This window comes from Lissotriton helveticus, chromosome 2_1, assembly GCF_964261635.1.
Source record: "Lissotriton helveticus chromosome 2_1, aLisHel1.1, whole genome shotgun sequence".
Taxonomy (NCBI): Eukaryota; Metazoa; Chordata; class Amphibia; order Caudata; family Salamandridae; genus Lissotriton; species Lissotriton helveticus.
Genome location: NC_136059.1, coordinates 754,288,424 through 754,304,472, shown reverse-complemented (window position 1 = coordinate 754,304,472; position 16,049 = coordinate 754,288,424).

Genomic DNA, 16,049 nt, shown 5'->3' with positions numbered 1-16,049 from the left:
CAATTTGCAGAACTGCCTCTGGCTACTTCATTAACTTTGATACGCTTTCTGAGGATCCAAGCAAACCTGAAATGACGTCAGCTAAAAGAACTTTCAAAGAACAAGCAACAGACCTTTTTCATCACCTGGAAAAGACTTATCTGGTTTCACCATGGATTGAACTTTGGATTGTGTTGGGTGTGCTTTTTCTTCTACTTTGGTTGACTCTGGTGATAACTTTGGGAATGCTGATAAATGGACGATATGTAACAAAGGACACAGCAAGTAAGAACATCAACTTACTCCTTAAACCACACAAATCATCTCATACTGAACAAAGAGACTTGTCATCAGTGTACATCACAGCCGTTCCTATATCGGGGGATATAGCTTGGGACAAAACTGACTATGACATTTTTGCCCCCGCGGAGCTGTTGAAGATTCTACACCGGTGATTTTCTTGAATGACTTTGATTGATCTGGTACCTTTTCCTTTTTTTTTTTTTTATTAAGCAATTTTTACAACATTTTTACCCCTCCCCCCACCCCCCTGCACCTGACAATACAAACACAGGAAAAAGAAGAAGGTTAGCAACACCTGAGTATTCCTTACATGATTTTTACATATGATACCACTAAATAAAAGTTTCAATAATAGACTAACAATCCACACCAAATAAGAACAAACCAAAAAGTAAGAAGAAATAAGAAATAGATGTACATTTTTATCCAATTTCTACAAATCCTATACATTAACCATCCTGTTTTTCCAGTCTACAATTGGCTTCCAAATCTGTGAGCCTAGTGCTCTACCTTTCTTCCCCCTCCTAGCATAAATAGCCTTTTCGAGATTATGCATATGTGACAGCCTAGCCAGCCATTGCTGCATCGAGGGTGGTAACGTATCTCGTCATGCTGAGGCTATGCATAAGCGAAGAACAGCCATGGCCACAAATATGAAACAGCCAAATTGTTGTTGTGATATGCCTTCCTCAACCCCTAATAGAATTACTTCAGGAGACAACTTCAATTTATAGTTCAGAGATTGTAAAAAAAAATGTCAATACTACTTGTTAGAGGGAGAAGGTTTGGGCACTCCGCAAACATATGTTTCATGTCAGCCTCTAAGCTATCACATTTTGGGCACCTGATCCCCTGACTGGGGTATAGTAGAGCTTGAACAGAGTTTTATAGTGTTGTGCTTATAAAGCCGATGAGCAAAGAATATCCTGCCCTAACTGCAATGATTTTTCAAAGACACCCTCCGATGTTCCTAATGCTTCCATCCATTTAGCTTCAAATTTTCCTAAGTCATCTCCTCTGTGCTCTATAAGCTCTGCATAAAACCTTTTTATTGTACACAAATGTCCCCCTTCTATTATCTGTAGTATTGGATTGTCCGTGAATCCCATTGGGCCCCCTCTTTTACTACCCAGAAAACTTCTTGTCTGTAAGTATTTAAAGAAACTCCTTGTGCTAACTCCGAATGCCTGCTGAATTTCTATAAATTGCCGTAACCCTGACTCCCCTATTAAGTCACCCATCCTTTTAATTCCCAGTCGGCCCCACTCCTTAAATATACTGTCAGCAAAAATCTCTGGAGGCAGCATAGGATCCTCTGTAAGCCTAGTATGTGCATGATACCTTCCCAGTCCAAAACTCTTTTTAAACGCCTTCCAAACTTTATATGCAGCTTCTAGCGTCTTGAATCTGGTTCGTTTAAAATAACTTGGTTCAGAATATCTGAGGAATGCATTATTTGTCTCATCACCTAGAATTAATCCGTACACCTCTGTAGATCCTGTAAAGTTTTCCCTTTCCCTCTCAGCACCTCCCAGCAAGCCTGTCATCTGCTGTAATGCCGCTGCCCAATAATACATTCGTAAGTATGGAAGTGACCAACCTCCCCTGTCCCGTGGCAAGGACATGTATTTCAGAGCTCTTCTCGTCTTACCCTCTGACCAGATAAATCGATTCACCATGCTCACTGTCTTAGTTAGCCAAATCATATTAAAAAAAAGTGGTATCGTTCTAAACAAATACAAAAATTTCGGCAATAAATTCATTTTTACATAATTTACCCTACCTACTATAGACATGTGCAAATTATGTACCCTATCTAAATCCTTCCTGGCTTTATTAATAATTGGATCAATATTGATTTCCACCAGCTTCTCCAGTTCTGCCGTGATAGTGATACCCAAGTACACCCCCTCGCGAGTCACCCATATATCTGTGCAAACTGTATGGGAATTCTTTATAATTTGAGACTTGCTTTTGTTCAGGGCATTCCCTGCCACCCGCCCGAATAATTCTGCCTCTAATTCAATTTCTCCTATTGCCTCCGCCGGCCTAGGTGTAATAACCGCAATGTCGTCGGCGTAAGCAAGGACTTTAATATCTCCCATACGGGTAGTTAACGGACTGATTCTAACATTTTGCTCTAATCTCAAAATCAGTGGGTCGATGTACATAGCAAATAGGAGGGGTGAACACGGGCACCCCTGCCTCGTGCCCCTGGTGATTGCAAAGGGGGTGGTGCGGCCTGAGTTTACCCTAACACAGGGCGTTGGATTCGTATATAATTTATTTATTTATTTATTGAAGTTTTGTATAGCGCTAGCTGGACCCGGGGGTATCAGAGCGCTTCACAGCAAATACAGATAAAACAACAACAAGCAGGAAATAGAGTCTGTGCAACAGTAACTTGAGCGGAATAAGGGATGGTGATCTGACGAGAATCAATTGTTCTGGGTTCCGATAGAAAGCCGACTACCATTGTCACGTATGAGGTTCTTCTTAGGCACCAGAGTGTTTAAGGAAGAAGGCTTTGAGTAGCGATTTGAATTTCAGGAAGGAGGCAGTCATTCTGATATGAGGGGGGATGGAGTTCCAGATCCTGGGGGCATTCCCCGCAAAGGATTTATTCGAGGTTTTTCATTTCTGTGATTTCAGAGGGATGAGTAAAAGTGTGCTGGAGCTTCTGAGGTTCCTGGACTGACCCGCCCTTTTGAGTTTAGAAGCCAGGTATTCCGGTTTGCCTGTATGCAGGGCTTTATGAGTGAGGCAAGCTGTGCGGAAGTTGGCTCTTTGGACAATCGGGAGCCATTTTAGTTCTTTGAGTGCTGGGGAGATGTGGTCAAATTTCTTTGTTCCTGTGACCATTCTTCCTGCTGCGTTGAGGGTGGAGGTGAGCGGTTCCAGGTGCGCCTTGGCAGTTCCCGTCAACACTGCGATGCCATAGTCTATTCTGGAAAGCACAAGTGCCTGGGTGGCCTGTTTCAGGTCTTTGGGGGGGAGGAAGGGTTTAATTTTGTATAGAAGTTTCAGGTTCAGGAATGCGCTTTTGGCGGTTTTAGAGATGTGTTTGTTCATGTCCAGTTTGGAGTCGAGGGTGATTCCTAAGGATTTTGCGGAGTTTGTTGGTGTCAGAGAGACATTGAGAGCATTTAAGGCTTTGAGCCATTCCACTATTTGTGGGTTTTCATCTTTGTTCGATATTAGGAGAACTTCTGTTTTTTCTTCATTCAGTTTGAGGTGGTTGGCTGTGAGCCACTGTTGGACCTCCATGAGTGTTGCATTTAGTCTGTGAATGTCTGCTATCGAGGTGGTTTTCAAATATAGTTGAGTGTCATCTGCGTAGAGGTGGAATGGGATGTTGGAGTTCCTTAGAAGTGAGGTGAGGGTTTCCATGTAGATGTTGAAGAGTTGTGGAGAGAGTACTGACCCTTGGGGGACTCCTCTGCTGACGGGGAGAGGGTCGGATTCGAAGCTGTTTATTTATTTATTTATTTTAGGTTCTTATAAAGCGCTAACAATCATCCTGGGTAGGATATCACGGCGCTATGCTTACTAATGTGAGAGTAGCATGGATGAAAGCCAAGAGGGGATTTATTCGGGAAGAGGAAAGAGGAAGGTTTTTAGCTGCTTCCTAAATGTCAGGTGGTCTTCTGTGAGTCGGAGCGCTGTAGGTAGTTCGTTCCATTTGGCGGCTGCAATATGAGAGAAAGCGCGTTCGCCCATCCTGGCTCTCTTTACCCTGCAGGTTTTTGCGCGAGCCAGAGATTGAGAGCGGAGGTTCCGAGTGGGCGCATAGAACTGCATCCTATTTCTGAGGATGAGGGGGCCAGTTTTGTGAAGTGCTCTGTGAGTGATGCACATCATTTTGAAAGAGGCTCTTTGCCTCATTGGTAGCCAGTGGATGTGGTGCAGACAGCTCTTGGCCGAGTCGTATTTCTTTTTCATGCATATGGCTTTGGCTGCTGCGTTCTGCACCATTTGGAGCTTGGAGAAAAGGTACTCGGCCATGCCTACGAACAAAGAGTTACCGTAGTCCAGCCTACTCATCAAGAGTGACTGGACCAGGATCTTTCTGCACTCCAGTGGAATCCAGGGGAAGACTCTTTTGAGCATTTTCAGGATTCCGAAGCCTTTGCCACAAATTGCAGCTACATGAGTCTTCATGGATAGTGCAGTATCCATGGTTATTCCGAGGTTTTTCGCAGTTTGTGCCGGGGTTGGTGGAGTGCCCAGCGCTTTTGGCCACCTGCTGTCGTTCCACAGCTCAGTATGGCTGCCGAACAGAAGGATCTCGGATTTGTCAGCATTGAGTTTTAAGCAATGTTGATGCATCCATTCGTCCAGCTCGGTAAGACAGTTAAGGAGCCTTTCTTTGGGGTTGTTTTTTTCGTCCAGGATGACCGTAAGTTGGGTGTCGTCGGCATAGGAACAGACTTCCACGCCCCACTTTCTACCTATTCCTGCCAGGGATGATACAAAGATATTGAACAAAGTTGGGCTTAGTGAGGCCCCCTGTGGGACCCCGTATTTGATGTTCCGGCATGGGGATGAAAAGTTACCCATGTGCACGGACTGTGATCTGTCCGACAGGAAAGACCGCAGCCAACCCAAAGCTTTGTCCCTTATACCTTTGGATGCTAAGGTTTCCAGAAGCAGTTGGTGGGGGACGGTGTCGAAAGCCGCCGAGAGGTCCAACAGTATCAGGGCCACTGTCTTTCCCTGATCGACGTGCATCCTGATATTGTCCAGCACTGCTAGGAGAGTAGTTTCTGTGCTGTTATTATCCCTGAAGCCCGTCTGTGTGATGTCCAGCAGATTGTTTGCTTCGAGAAAACTGGCCAGTTGTCTGTTGACCAGTTTCTCTAGGACTTTCGATAGATAGGGAAGTTGGGATATAGGCCTGTAGTTGGCCAGGTTGTTGATATCTAATCCAGCTTTTTTTATCAGGGGGGTGACTGTGGCGGTCTTCCAGCACGATGGGAACTCTGCAGTTTCTAGTGAGTGATTTAATACCTGAGTTACAGCGGGACAGATCAGGGGAGTGAGCTGCCGGAAGATGTGATGAGGGCAAGGGTCAAGGGGGGAGCCAGATTTGATTTCGAGCATAGCTTTGCCTACTTCCTATTCGGAGTAAGGGCCAAAGCTAGTGCAGTAGGTTTTGGAGGAGGAGGACTCGTGGTCCAGCAGGCAGTCGGTGTTGAGTTTAGGGATGGATGAATAGATCTTGTCTATTTTTTCGCAAAAGAAGGTGTTCATTTTGTCGCAGCCTGTTTGAGAGGGAGATAAGTTGGCCGAGAGGTTGGCAGGGCTGCAGAGCTCTTTTACAATTTTAAAAAGCTCTTTCGAGGAGTCCTTGTTATCTAAGATTCTACTTGAAAAGTAGTCTTTTTTCGCCTTTCTGATGGCTTTGGTGTATTGTTGTAGTGTAGTTCCTATCTTCCCAATAGGCTCTGCGCATTGGAATAATACCTACAGCAGTAAAGGCCTAGGCCAGACGTTAACTAGGTCTACTACTGTCGATACTAGACTTAAGTTTTGGGTTTGCCAGCGTAGCTCAGAGTTCGCTAGAAACTTTCTCGAATGTTCAGGAAAGAATTAACTCCCCTGATTAGACAAGAAGGGATTTAGTTTCTGACAACCATAGAACATGACAACTTTGCTCTCCCCTAATCAAGAGTCAATCTCGAGAGTCGTGTGAGCACAAGGCAATTATTTTACTCAGTCAGTACGTGCATTCTTAGTCTCATCAGATTGTAGAGAAAAGGAAGAGACGGGCGTGTTCAATAAAAAGGTGTTATTTATTGATCAGTCTCTTTTCTCGTACAAGAGAAATGGATCGATATTATTGCAATACTTATAGTTAAGTAAAGTGCATACATTAAAAGCAATAGTATAAAATAATACTGTAAAAACATTGATATGGTTTCTGAGCCATATGATGTTTAAAATGATTAAAATATATTTACATACACATATATATTTGACTAAACGTACTCAACTGGTGTTTCTAAATACGCCTACCCCGTGTACCTGACCTAAGTCTAATGCGTGGGCGGGAATAAAAAGTTACAGTTTAAGTTAAGTTTGTTTTTGCCAAGTGAATAACTAAAGAATTCTCTGTGAGGGGTTATTCAGTTCTGTACCTGGAATTTAGGATGAATGAGGAATGGTATCTCTTTCTCTGCTCTCGATATTCCAGGCTGCCTGCGAGGGCTGCCCAGAAGCGCCGGTGCTGGGTCTCTCGGCTTGAGATAGCAGCGCGTCTCTCAGCGCGTCAGGAAGGCGGGGCTGCTGCCAGCGGGGTCTGCTTCTGCTCTCGGCTTCGGCAAGTATGGCTGCTCCGTCTCGTCACCACGCGTGTGTTTGCATAGGGCAAGATCGGCAATATTTATACCTTAAAGGTGCCGGGATTGACGTAAGGATGGACATAGATACGTCAATAAAGATGTCATACGACTTGCTCGTTAGCACATTCTTTACTAAAGTTCTCTGTGAAATCAATAAGCAAAAACAAATAGGAGGTACCCCTGGTCTTATGCAACAGGGAGGGGGGTTCAAGCAATAGAAAGGTGAAGAAAACCCTGTCAGGAAAAACAGCGAATGGCTGGTTTAAGTACTACTAAAAAGTGGTCCGGGTAAGGGGGGGATCTATTATCCAGCCAGTTTCTATATAGGGCAAGCGTACATACTCAGTGGCACAACTTCAAACGATTTAAGTGAACTTGTAAACACACACGAATATACCAAACAGAGAAGTTTTGTGTTGTTATTGAAAATTAATCATAAAATGATTTATTACCTCCCAATGGGGTTACAATCTAACACATTATCACAGTATTAAAAAAAGTTTTTTAAAAAAGTTTTTAAAAAAACCTCATAGCATGGTTATACAGTCACATATACAAAGTCAAAATTTAATCAACAAACAGTCGACGCAGCGTTTCGGTGCTTTTTTCTTTTCTCACACCTTCTTCAGGACTTTACAACATTTTGACTCCATTATTTCTACAAATAAATAACAACATTTTAGTATTATTCTTTTTACAAGTTCATCGTTTTGACCTAGACATATTCCTATCTATTGTTATGCCCCTAGATATACCCGTACACTTCGTTCAAGTAACAGAGAATTTATTCTCTTTGTTTGGAATTTACATTCAGAATCCTTTGGGTAACTGAATCTTGTAGATGGGACCACGTCCCTCTGTGGACTATATCTAATTTTCTACATCACTGTATTTAACATTAGGATGCATTTTTTATTAAACTAATGTTGAGGATATTCGTCATACCTGTATTCGGTTAAAAAATGAATAAATCATTTCGCAATAATCCCACACGAATTTGCAAGATGCTCAGGTTTTTCAGTTTCCTTGAGCTGAGCTGATAATAAATGACAAATACTAGATTAAGTAATGGATGACTAAAAGTCACAGTTTTAAACTAATGAGTTACTACACAGTTATCGACATTACCTCTTAGTCTGAGCAACTCTGTGTTGTATATGCATTGTGCCACTGAGTATGTACGCTTGCCCTATATAGAAACTGGCTGGATAATAGATTCCCCCCTTACCGGACCACTTTTTAGTAGTACTTAAACCAGCCGAGTCGAGTCGATAAGTCTTTATTTCGAATAAAAGATTCATAAAAGACAATATACAACCATACACAATATATAAAAAGATCAGTCAATAAAAAAATAGTAATATACACAAATTATTCCTTAGAACAATAGGATACTATACACTATATGTATGTAGGAACAAATAGGACCCAAATAACATGCACATGAATTAGTACCACTAATAACCATGTACTGCTACAGAACAATATATACATCTGGACAAAAACGCTCAACTTAAACCAGCCATTCGCTGTTTTTCCTGACAGGGTTTTCTTCACCTTTCTACTCTGTGAAATCAAAACAATGGCCGCACGGATTTTCCAGGTTGTCATAGGTTTGATTTGTTATGAGAACGTCGTATGCCTTATCAGGGGCTGGAGGAATGTCGCTTGTCTAATTAGATCTCAAGCGTTATGACCTAATCAGATAACACGTTCCTGTGCCGTAGTGTGACTGCGTCAGATAACGGTATCTGCATCATGGGGGCTTTTCTTGCCTCATGGGCTGACTGTTAGTTAACTTGATAGTTAGTTTAACCAGAATAGGGTCAGGAATAGGGGGATCGATTCAGAACCTATAGGAATACATGACACCCACTCCACGCTAACTATGGTCATATTTACTAAACTATGCATAGTATAACATAGTACAACATACTATAGAGTATAGTGTATACCTTACCACCCCAAAACACATTAATGCATTTTGAAATTTTCAAATATACTGAAAAATTGCAGTCATATATATTGTATGCACTTAAGCTATGAATTAAACGCTAAAGTAAACACGCATTGGTATGCATTATTGCATATTTGGTATATGAGAAATACACATGAAATGGCTCTTAACATAGCTATACAGAAAGGAAGTGCGAGACCATTTCATCACATAATAAAATATTCGTGAACATCCCAGCGGGCAACTAAAGTTTATAAAGTATCTAAAAATAGAAATCTTAGTTCTCTAGGAATAGTTTCTTACTTTAAGCAGAAGATAAGTGTCCCGAAAATTTTGTAAAAAATAATTTGGGCTGCTAAAAAATTGCTGTCCGTGAACTGGTGGGAAAAATTGTTCATGTGACTTTATTTTTAAAGTTGAAGGCCGAATTCAGGGAACGCCGTGTGCGAGCTTGCTCAAAAGTCTCTATTTCTGTTCTGGAGAGAACATCATATCATTAAGGCTTTCGAAAAAACTGTCAACAGCTTCATGGGAAAGTTCCACTAAGTCGGAAATAGGTGTAACCATGCATTTGTGCGCATGATTGTCTGCATTGACATTCTGATTCGCATTGCTGACAGAAGGTCGTACCTGTTCGATGCTGCTTTCATCTCGAACTTCACTACTCTTCAATCGTAGTGGTGAAGATTCCACGAATGCCGTCATCAGGATTGGCAGCCTTTGAGGGCAGCACAAAGCGTGAACCTTGGTAGGAACCAACAATGTATCTGCATCCACTGGCGCATCCGATTGTAGCGTCAGACAGGTGTCTAACACGCATTCTTCTCCGCATAGCAGACACCTTAGTACAGGTAAAACACACCTTTGCCACATTGGTCGAAATGATAGAAACCAAGTCATGTTTAGGTCTCTAAGCCGGGAGAGTCCCAGGATTTTTGATATCCGGTCCCGGTATCCAATGGCTAGAATTGTATCTTCCATTGTCGCGAGAGTTTGATCTGTGACATGGGTTGCCATAATGAAAAATAAGGACCAAGAATAGGATTCCTGCAATTAGTCCCAGTATCAGGGGAAATCGAATGGACGAAATCTGGAAAAATACCCAGTATGGCTTTGAATGGTGTTAATGCCATCGAAAATACTGTCTTAAATACCTTTGAGACCCCAGTGGTATCAGAAATATTTAAGATTTCGCTCAGGATTTCCGCGAAATGTACGGCGGAATTAGTCGATAATAATGTATGTATCTCTGCAGTCATCCTTGCGACTTGTAGATCATACGTTTCTTTTGATGACGTGAGCCTTGTAGGCGTCTGAAGAAGCACTGTTTTCATTCTGCTTAAAGTATCTATTCGAATAGAAGTAATTTTCAAATTGGGCCATGCCCTTGCCTCCCTGTCTGGAAAGGAGCTGGGGAACAAAGAACGTCCACAGCACTTGACCTTCGCAGTCGTAGTGACTAGATAAGGAGTCCCAGGCATAAGACTACAACATTTGCGGTCTACAATAAGAATGTAACTCCCATTATAGAGTCTTTGAAAGAATGATTCTATTTCAGTTGCAGGTGCGCCTTGCTGGTGACATGAAAGGTTGTATGAATTCCCTTCACAGGCTCCATGCAAACTAATTCCGTTACACAGAAGCGTGCCGCTTAGTGACATAGCACAATTGTTGCCACTAAGAAACACTTTCTGTCCTTTATTACTGACACATGCATGTGAATAGGGCAGGTTCCAAGTTGTTTTAAGGTACCCCTTTCCCAATTTCTCGTACATGCCAGCCTGTATATATTTTTGGCAGTATTGAAACCTGAAGGTTGAGATTGGAATATTTATGATTCCGTGGATTATCCATTCACTGACAGGTCGTTCTGACATTGTCATTGGTAATCTTTCTAGTTTTTCAATGCTCAAGATTGTATAATCAGCACCCTTTTGCGCCATACCGATTTGTCTATCAGTAAGGTTAAAGATTTGGAATAGTGACGTTGTGTTGATTAAACGCCAAGGCACATAGCCTGAACGCAGATTTTGTAACGTCCAGCCAAGCTGTACAATAGAACGCAATTGTGACTGACCATGTTGTAATAACAGTAAGTCTTGCGATAATATGTCGATTGCTGAAGACACAATGCTGTCCAAAGAAAAAATTCTGGAGGACAGAGTCATTAACCCATTGTCCACTACAGAAAGTGATTTTTCCAAATTAATACGGTCAATTTCCCGTATTTTCTCTGCTGTCTCAATTTGAGTAACCTTCCAGGCCTCATTGTATGCTGCATATACAGAGGCTGCTATGAAACGCTTTTGACGCTGTTTGCGTGGTCCCAGTATGAAATCACGCAAGTCAGCACCATCAGTAAGTAAAGTTAGGTGTTGCTTAATTTCAGGCAGTGTGGAAGTTTGTAGCCATTGAAGGCATAATTTGCCCACACTGTAGGTTGTTATTATCCCTGGGTGATGTCTTTGGGGATATCTAGGGTCTGGCCTGGTCATTTTGAAACCCTGTGTTTTATTCAGGAATCTATCTTGACAGTTATTTGTATCTGTGGGCCAGATCAACCATTGTTTCCAATCAGGATGTGTTCTGTTTTGGTTTAATATATGGTTTACGTCTATCTCTTCATCTGTTACAGAGTTATTGCTAAACATTATTGGCTTTGGAATAGACGGTTTATTTAAATCTTTGATTTTGGCTAAGCCAAGACAGGTGGTTTGTTGAACAGTGTCATTTAAAAATATCATTTGTTCTGGGATCATGCAGGCTCTTAACAAAGCTTCTAAACCCTGTACTTGCCAATCTTTTGTACCCCAAACACTTTTCAAATCAACATTTTTGTCCCAATAATCAAATCCAAAAGTATTCATTTTTTCGAAGAATGAATCTGAATATATCAATTTTGTGTTGGTTATCATGGTTTTCATCCCTGTCTTGTTTGACAATTTAAAATAAAATGTTTCAGCATTACTTGTGTTAAAACCTGAAAAATATGAATATTTGTCGTAAACGGTTCTTGAGCTCCCTTTTGGAGGTGTTGCACAATGTTCCCATTGATTATAATTTAAAACATTTCTAGGTTGTGCAGATTTATGTAAAAAGTGATTACCATAGTGGTTATAGCAATACATACTGTCATAATTTGTAGAACCTTGCAAATAATCATGTTTTGTAAATTTAGCAGACATTACTAAGTCAGACATCATGTTATTAATGCTTTCGAAGTCCCAATCATCAGCAAATGAGTTTGGTTTTGCAAAGTCACTCAAGGAGATCTTGATTTGGTGTGGATATTTCAGGATCTCGACCGGACCATAAATTTCATAGTCAGTGTTGTCCCAGGCTACCCCACCAGGTATCGGAATGGCTGTGAAGTTGGCTGAAGAAAGTTCTCTTTTCTCGACGTGTGAAGATGTGTGTGGTTTGAGGACCAAGTTGATGTTCTGACTTGCTGTGTCCATTTTAGCATATTTTCCCTCAATGAAGCGTCCCAAAGTAAATACCATGATGAGCCAAAGTATGAGGATAAATGCACCAAAACCCACCCAAAATTCAATCCATGGAGAAATCAGATATGTTTCTTTCAGTTGGTTCAAAAGTTCCTTAGCTTTGTCTTTAAAGGATTTTGATGATGGCTGTGTCTTTGATTCACTGAAGCCTTCAGAGGAATCATCGAAGTTGATGAAGTACCCGGATGCAGTTCTGTCAATTGTTCCAATTGCTTCAGGATTTTTGTTTCTTGCATTGTCACTTGGTACTTCATTGTAGATTGGTGTGTCTCTGCTAAATGTTTTTATTTGGGTTGTCAGAGGTCTGAGTTCTATTGCATTGTTGCATAGTCCTTGTTGTTCTTCTGTAGGCGTTTCGAATGTGATGAGCCTCTTTGTTAGGACCTCTGTACTGGTAGCAAACCTTGGTGTTCTGCTACTTATTGGGAGTCCACTTGGCCTACTGTTTGTTATCGGCCACATGTTGTGGTTTTACCAGGTCGATGGATACAACTCGGTTCTCCTTTTTACCAGCAAGTGGCGGTAGTACAACTGATCTTGTCCCGTTGACAGACAAGACAGGAACTGCTTTTCTGTAAGAAGGCCCAAATTCCTTCTTTACCGCGATCTTCTCCCTGACTAGATCCCCGACTTTTGGAATCCAGACAGGTCTTGCTGGGACAGGTGGTGATTCTTCAGTGGTTGTTGGCTGTTGTTTCAACTGTATGTTGCTCAGGTCTTTTCTTGTTTTGTTTAAGTCCTGCAAAATAGCCAAACGGTCTTTGACATCAAAGCTTTTTTCTTTAACCACTGAAGTCTGACTGTCGAGGTCAGAGATAATCATTCTAGTTCCAAATAATAATTCGTACGGACTGAATCCCTTCAGAGAATTTCTTGGCAAGTTATTTAGACTACGTTGGACTCTTATTAGATGTTTGACCCACCCAGCTCCCGAACCTAATATCCTTTCCATTATAGATTGCTTTCTGCCTTGGTTTTTTCTTTACACCATCCCGTACCCTCAGGAAGGAAGTGAGAAGATTCCCGCTGGACTGTGCTCATTCGGCCATGTTTCCCCCCAGGCTGGTGGGCTTGAGTGAAAACAATGGTCGAACGTAGCATGCTCTTAGCGTATATGCCATTTAGACTCGCAAATCTTTGTATAACAGTCCGGACGTCAGCCGAGTGCTGGTGATCTACATTATAAGTGGAAACTAGCCTGTATATGTTAATCGCAAGCCCTGCTTTTTATTGGTCATATTATCTGCCTTGATACGACGAGGTATTAAACTGTTTCTCTCCCCACTGCGATCTCTGTTGCAGTTTGGGCAGTTTTTTACAAACATGGTGTAATGCAGGCTCATGCCTGGCCACCAGTACCATGATTGTAATTCTTCCAGAGAATCTTTCAGTTTGAGGTGTCTGAGACCCTCGCCCATGTGTGCGTCTGCGATTAACAAGTTTCTCCTGTCCATGTTTGGAATCACTCTATCCCCCACTCCAGGGATTCGAGCAAAAGGGACGGAGTTTGCATCGATTATGTATGTATAATTGAGTGGATAGTTGATCGGTAACGCTGAGCAGTCGCCTTTTGATGACGTTTTCACCGCCAGCATTGTTTCACCGTCAATGTATTTTAATGTACGCTTTTTTCGATCTACGGGAGCCGGTATAGTGGCTGCCGCTGCGGCTGTTTCAGCCAATGAATTCCCTACAACGTGAACGCCATCACGCTGATGACTCAGTGAGTGTGTCACGTGAGTCTTTGGTAGTTCTTTTTGTAAAAGAGCTATTTGTTCCCAGAGCAATTTCTGCTTTATTGGTGCATCTGTGTCATCTTTGTAACCGTTCTGAATCCATGTCTGCAAATCCTTGTTATATGCTTTGATGCAGTAATATGAATCTGACACTATAAGTGTCGGGAATTCGCGATCCGCATTATCCAGCGCCATTTTTAATGCTATTATTTCAGTTTGTAGTTCTGAATTAGTTTCTACTGAGTGTGATTTTGTTAATAGAGGTCTTAGTTTACCTCCGCGCCACACTTCTTTTGTGATCTCACATGTGGGGTTGTATGCATGTTCTCCCCAAACGGAGGGTTGAGCATGTCCGTCTGTATAGATTACACAGGCGTAATGTCGTAGAGGCAGAATGTCGATTGGCAGAGGATACGTCTTTTCATATTTTAGATTTTTTTATTCTTCTAGTTCTGGATCAAAGTAGTAGTATACTTTGTCCGTTGTGATTGAATTCACCCATTGTATCCATTCCGGATTCAATGTTGTTGTTGGTAAATTACACGGTGTTGTTAGTGCCTCAAAGGCTGATTCTGCTGTTCTGACTGTGATATGTCTACCGTCAGCTATGTCTTTTTCTCTAGCTATTGCGGTTTGAACTGCACAAATGATTTTTTCTGTATTACTGAATTTCTGTTCAGCTTCTGTATACAAGTGTGATTTGAATGCAATTGGTACCTTTTCTCCCTCATTAGAGGTCAGGTATGTGAATCCGCATCTCCCTGGGATGACTCGAATCACAAGATTGCGTGTGTTATCACGTGTTTCTAATTTTGTTTTAATTAGCATGTCTGTTTGTAAGGATCTCAACATTTCTGTGTGTGTTTGAGTCCAATTGGATCTTTTAAAGTCTGGTTTAATTAGATCATAAAGGGGTTTGACCCTTTCTGCGTAATTTGCAATGTATGTTCTTCCGAAATTTAGGAAGCCTAGAATTGACTGTAGGTTTTTTAGTGTTTTAGGAGCTTGGATTACGGCACATTTCTCTAGGAAATTGTCTGCCAGGCTTTTACCTTCACTTGATAACTCATATCCTAAGAACAGGACTGTCAGATGGGCAATTCTGGACTTTTTAAAGTTGAATTTGTAACCCTCTGCTGCGAACCCAAGTATTATGGTGTTCACTCTTTTCAAGTGAGTATCCAAGTCATCATCTGTTAAGTAAATGTCATCGACATAAGATAACGCTTCATCATCATATAGTTGTAGTAATTCTGTTACTCTCGCTGAGAATACCCCCGGGCTGTTCTTGTACCCCTGGGCTAACCGACAGAATTGCTTTTGAGTGCCATTTACTGAGAATGCAGTTAAATATCTGCTCTCTGGTGCTATGTTTTGACAAAAGAATCCATTGGAGATGTCCAAGGTTGTTTTGTATTTTTTGCGCACTATGTTATTCATTAGTGCAGCACTGTGTGAGTTTTGCACTGCAAAGGTTTTGCAACATGTGTTAAGGTGTCGGTAATCCAAAACTAGACGATATGAGTTGTCTGGTTTGGAGACCGGAAACAAAGGATTGTTCATTTGTGAGGTGCAAGTTTCAATCACCCCCTGGTATTCTAGCTGATCTAGTATTTCATTTACCTGTTTTTTAGCTTCTTGCTTAATTGGGTACTGCCTTTGTGCAGTAGGTTGTGATTTTAACTGGATTTTGTGAGGAGGAGAATCCTCATCCCATCCTACATGATTTTTATATAAAGCAGGTGCTAAGGCCACTGCCCACTTTCTAGCAAGTGTGTATTTATAATGAATCGGGATTTGATTCGAGAAGGCAGGCATAATTACTTCTTCGCCATGAGGGCACTCCCTGACAAACTCTGGTGGCCAGTCTTTTTCAGCTAGAAGGATGTCATAGCCCTTGGAGAGATTATCCCAAAATAGTCCCCTTATTTTCCTAGTCTTATCTCCCTCTATACGTAATGTTATCTCGTATATCTTGTGGGGTTTGCTAACTCTGGTGTCTGCAGTTTCCACTTGAAGATATTCATTCGTGTCCACTGTCTCCAGATGATTCATAAGGACTTTGCGAGCTATGCTCACCTCTGCTGCGCTGTCTAGCATTGTCTGAGCCCACTCTCCGTTTTTCAGTTGTGTCCTCAGTATTCTCGGCATTGTTAACTACCTTGATACTGGCTACCTTCTTTTTTGGAAATTGTAATTTCTTTTTTAGCTGAGCAGGTTCCTT